This window comes from Siphateles boraxobius, unplaced genomic scaffold, assembly GCF_051911475.1.
Source record: "Siphateles boraxobius isolate OS27281-9 unplaced genomic scaffold, OSU_SipBor_1 56, whole genome shotgun sequence".
Lineage (NCBI taxonomy): Eukaryota > Metazoa > Chordata > Actinopteri > Cypriniformes > Leuciscidae > Siphateles > Siphateles boraxobius.
In genome coordinates, this window is record NW_027509182.1 from 3,959,001 (window position 1) to 3,965,000 (window position 6,000).

The 6,000-nt window shown below is 38.2% G+C and overlaps 1 protein-coding gene across 4 annotated transcripts in view; it reads right to left on the bottom strand.

The window, feature by feature from the left end:
* The window catches only part of fer (fer (fps/fes related) tyrosine kinase), a 45,302-nt gene that overhangs the window by 19,474 nt on the left and 19,828 nt on the right, over positions 1–6,000 (bottom strand). The window lies entirely within an intron of this gene.

Consider the following 6,000-nt stretch of genomic DNA (forward strand, 5'->3'; position numbering starts at 1 on the left):
GCAATGGCAATCCGCTTTAGTGTCGAAACCGGTGGTCGGTGGCAGTGGCGTAACTTTGCTTTGAAAAATGGTGGACACCGCACAACACAAGACAGGCAGCTGTACAAACACATAGGTACAGACAAATAACACAGAAGACTAAAGCTAACATATATATAAGCATTTAAAATAATGTTTACATTTTTAATGTACGGGCTAGGGATGGCCCGATACCGATACTGGCATCGGGGATCGGGTCGATACTGTCCTCATATACTCGTACTCGTACTCATAAAAATTCGCCGATACCACGCCCCGATACCACGTACATTTTGCGAAACGAAACTGGCCGCCGCGAGTGCTTTGTCGAGGTGAACTGAGGCATAGGGACGTTCACTCCCAACGCAAAAGAGTGCGGCGCGGCACTAGATCTGATGGCCGAGCGCGAGCGCGGGCGCGGGCGGTAATGCACTCACTCTGTGTGTGCGGGTTCCGGGAGAATAAAACGATTCGCGGGACTCCCGCAAACTAGAAATATCTATGAATACAACATATTAAAATTAATAGATTTTCATTCATCTGTTGCAGAAAAGCAAGAAGAACAACTAAAACAAAATAGAAACGATTTACAGGCCAGAGTTTCTATTCATAACATGTTTGCAGCGTTGAGCGATGTAGCCAATCACAGACATGTGTGTTGATTTCTTGAACGCAATGGCTAATCAGAAGCATTTAAGATAGACTCCCCTCACTGCTCAAAACTTTTTTGTTCAGTGCTGAATTCTGTATGCTGGCAAATCCTCTAATTATAACAAACAAAGTGTGGATATTATGAAAGATTCATTGTGCAGTCAGCTTCATTGATAATAACAGATGTGTGAGATCGCGATGAACTGTCAGCTTTTTAGGAATTAGACTATTAAGGGAGCACACTTTGGGCGCATTCAGTCATGTCAGACCATGCACGCAGTAACTGCTTGCTTTTATGTTAAATTAACAGTGGTTTGTGTGTTATTACATTTATTATTTTACTCATTATTATTTATTTTTAGACTTGTTAAAACAAGCAGAGAAGAAAATAAAAACAGTCTTCTAACCTGTGTTCTAAAATAGTCTTCTGTCTTCTTTTCTGGGAGCCTATAGTTACTTTTGCGGTAGAAATATCGGTACTCGATATCGGCAAGTACACAAATGTAAATACTCGTACTCGTATCGGTTTGAAAAAAAATGGTATCGGGCCATCCCTAGTACGGGCCTTGATGATCTATTTTCTACTATATTTACTTCTTATTTATTAAATCCAGGCAATTGGTTGATGAAACATTGATTAGAATTAAGATACAATTAATAAAAAAAGAAATTCACTTTAAAGAAAGGCTTTGTGCTTTCTGTTTGAGGTCTCTGTGAAAGTTTTAAAGTCGCTTTCAGAGCGGTCATGTCCGTAACGGAGAACTGTCACGTCCGTAACATCGTTTTTTTCCTCATAAATGCGAACATGAAAAAAAAAATAATAATAATATTTTATGTTCTATGGAGGCCGAGCATTCTTCATCGGGTTAGTATTAAGCTACTTTTGTTTTGCGCAGTGTAATTCATAGAATTACTACAAAATATTTTGCCACCTAAAAGTTAAAGATTTTTTGTGTCATGTCTCATGTGTATTTCCTTCATATTAAATATAAAACGCATGTGTAGACTAATATTTTTCTAATGTCTGGACTCCTTTATTAAGGGAGTATGGACATATAAACAGACGTTTCAGTATTAAATGCATTTTCTGAGAATTTATATTTCGAGTTTTGAATGCAAATGTCACGTCCATAATGCTGGAATTGCCCAATTTTAAAGAATTTATCCTCAACTAGTTTTTTGGTGTAGTGTAATATCGAGCCTGGCAAAAAGTGGCAAAAAAAAAAAAACTTTCTGTAAAGTGTCTCCACAACTTCCTCCCAAAACGCCTTATTGCGTGGTCTCTCCCAGACCCTTGGGCTTCGTCACATAAGGGTAGTTACTTCGAGCCCTATCAGATGAGCAACTGCTTCATTCTGCCGTCGTCTTCTGATATTTCGGACACTTGCAATTATTTGTAAAATTGAAATGACAATAAGCTGTCAAATTTCAATTAACTGCCTGAATACTCTCTCCATTTTTTTGTTTGTCTGTTTGTTTGTTTGTTTTTTGCGATTAAAAAAAAAATGTATGGAAACGGCTCAAGGGCACTTTTTTTTTGCGATACACCAAAACATATGCAACAAATCGCTTTCGTCATTCGTGACGTCATCACACACACAATCTTATCGGTAAAAGGCCAATTGAATGGAAACAGTCTGGAGACGGCAAATTTCGTAAAAAAAAAAATTTCCGCATATTCACTTTGTCGATAACATAACATCGCAAAAAGTGGATGGAAACGAGGCTATTGATAATAAATCAGCATATTAGAATGATTTCTGAAGAATCATGTGACACTAAAGACTGGAGTTATGGCTGTTGAAAATCTAGCTTTGCATCACAGAAATAAATTATATATATTTTTAAAGTATATTATAGAAAACTATTATGTTAAATTGTAATATTTTTTACTACTTACCATTAATGCTACTTTTGGTGCTGTTTTGTGCAGTGCTTTGTAGTCAATTAGCATCCACTGTTTCAAGGACGCAGATTTAGATCACTTCATAAATGTAATTTTCCAACGATTTATGAATGACCAGAAAATTACCGCTCCACTTCACATTGTCCAATGAAATTTGAACTTCTTGTGCCCTGCATGTGCCAGATGACGATTGGTCCGTGTATTATACATGACAAACAGGCATCAATGATTTTTATGTAATATTTTAAAATATGTGATATGTTAATTTTTAATTGAATTGACACACTACCTTTAATATTGGAAAAAAAAGTTTAAAAATTGCCGTCGTGCCATATAGGCCTACTCACTGAAAGAACCATATTTGGTTCGAGAGAATCGGTTCCCGAACACTCTGTGGAATACGTTTTACCAAAGTCCTTAGTTTCTGGTTTTACACAGAGTGTATTTTCATTTTAAAACGCATAACCTTCGCTACGGTTGCGCCGGCTGTCCACACACCCTACTCCGGAGTTTTCGACCCCCGAAGGGCGACTGACCTCTTCAGTCAAGTCCGAAGCAAGACAGTCACACGCAAGTGATGCAACCCATAGCAACGCGTTATGGCAACGACACCTCAGACTGACAGAAACGTAAAAATATACGAGTGCGCCGCTGCGCAGAGATGCAGAGGGGGGGAGAGGGAGCGCTTCAGAATTCCTGACCTGATTTTTAGATACACTATTCAATAAACATATTTGTTTGACAGGGAAGCTGTGCGCAAACAGCAATATATATTATTTTTTCAAAAATAAAAAAAAAGCACCCCAGAAAAAAGGGCACTTTCTCTCCAGGAATAAAAAGCACAGGTGCTCAAGCCCCTTTTGATGTCTATGTGTGCACGTGCCTGCATTTGACCGCCAGAGTAGGGGTGTGACGATAACCGCATCACCGCAATAGAGTGCGGAAGGTATGACGTCACTTTGTAGGCCAAAACGCGGAAGTGAGTTAGCATTTTAGCACTTCCGGTTCCCTCGCCCTAAAGTCTATTGGTTTTTTGAATGGGTTTTTGCTAAATCGCCTGAAATAAGGTCTGTGGTTAACAAAGCCTCTAAATATTTTCACGTTTTGATCTATGACATAAAACACAACAGTTATAACCTGCTTGTGGTTTTTTAAACTTTATAGTGTCTGCTTGTGGTTTTTTAAACTTTATACAGGCTTCAAAATGTATACATTTTGGATTAACTTGTAAAGATTATCTTGATAGACAAAACGTGTAAGGGTCACAACTCTTTCTGAACACAGATCTTATTTTTTGCGATTTTCCAAAAGTCTATGGGGAAAATGCATAGCTTTTCGATCGAGGGAACCCATGCGCCGCTAACTTCCGAGTTGTCCTACAAAGTGACGTCAGAGATGCCTACCGCAATGTGAGGTCATCACCGCACTTTTTTTTTCCCTTCTGAAAGTTACAAGGAGTGCATATGGTGTGTGATATGAACTATAAACACATGAATCTATGCTTATAATTTACTGTATTCCCCGAGTCCTATGTTCTTACATGCTGTCTTATGCGCTTCAGAGGCACACTAGCACACACATGCAAGGTCTCTCGCTCTCTCCCTCTCTGCCGTGACACGGTTTGGAGGAGCGCATATGTGCGAGCTCTAGATTCCGGGAGATTTGAACTAATTTGCGGGCATCAGGGACCCATTATCAATATGCGGGAGACTCCCGGAATGTCTGCAACAGGCCAGCAGCGACAGTTGGGAGTCTCCGAGGCCTTTGCGAGAGATGCGAAGTACCAAAGAGGCAGCGATCAGTGACGAGCACTACTGACAGCGTGACTCGTTATTTGGTTCAAGAAATGGTAAGTTACCATTCCGTACGGTTGAGAAGCCAGCGTTCAAAGCCATGCTACAGGCATTTGATAAGCAATATGTATTTCCTGACCGAAAGTAGGCTACTTTCCTCAAACAGAGATCCCTGAAAATAAAAGTGTATCTGTTAGTGAAGGACGGCATAATACAGGACTTAAAAGACGTTGATTGACATTTCTCAGTGACTTTAGGCTAATTAATAGTTACTTATTAATATTTACAATTTAATATAAATGTTAATTTTCTGTTAATAGTAAAGAATAATAATAAAGTCGGTTAACCGCCAAACCGCGAGATTTGTTGCTTCTTCACCGCGGTAAGAAAAAATCCCATACCGTCACAGCCCTACGCAAGAGATTTTGCGAGATTTCCTATGTTCACAGTCAGGACTGTTTGTGGATGGAACCTGTTAAGTGTGTGGTGTGCTGTCTTGGTCACATCACGGCACTCCACACACTAGAGGAACCAAAAAATGATTTGTTATTTTTATCATCATGTTTACGGTCTCTCACATTTTAAAAATCTTTTAGTGTGGGCCAGGCTTGAGTTCAGCTGTAATTTCTGTAATAACAGCCCAGTTTTCACTCAATTGCACTTTCTTGGAACAATAAAGTCAAATAATAATAATAACATGATCAACAACATTATTATTATCTAATATTAAAATGTTGTAGATTTTTTTTTTAGAATTTCCAGAATGTTCCTCACTCAAAATCTGATAAATTGAAACTGTGTCAGGCTATTACGTTTGTATAATAACCTAGTATGGTTAGAAATGCTTGTAATTATGCAAATGTGTGGAAAAATAATAGCATAAAGCAAGCCAAACTCAGAGAACCTCAAGATATGTTGAGTTTGTGTGACATATTTCAGTCCACTCTGGCCCACTAAAAACAACATTTGGAGTATATGAAGTAGGTACACTCATGATTAAATGTTTGGGGCTATTAAGATTTTTTTAATGTTAATGAAAGAAGTCTTTTATGCTCATCAAGACTTCATCAGTTTCACATGATTCTTCAGAAATCATTCTAATATGCTGATGTGTTGCTCAACATTTTTTTTTTATTATTGCCAAATTTGAAAACAATAGACAGTCCAACAGAGCAGCATATATTTGAAATATAAATCACTTTTAACGTTATTAATGCCTTTATTTCCCTTTTAATTGAACGTTTAATGCTAAATAAAAATACTAATATCTTTTAATAAAAAACTCTTACTGGCCCCAAACTTTTAAACAGTAGTGTACATGCTTCATATGTAATTAAATTACAGTTTAATAATCACACATGACCATGTTACAATTTCGATATTGTCAATTAAATCTGCAGCTCTCTACACAGAATGAACATATCCCAGCATTCAGGTGTGTGAGTGTTTCTTGCATGCTGCAGCAGAAACATCACCACTATTATGATTTCAGTCAACATGCTCGGATGGAGAGCTTTACCCCTGTCATCAAAAACCCATCAGAGGAACAGCATGGCAGGTAATCATCCGACCTGACTGACACACACACACACACACACACACACACACACACACACACACACACACACACAC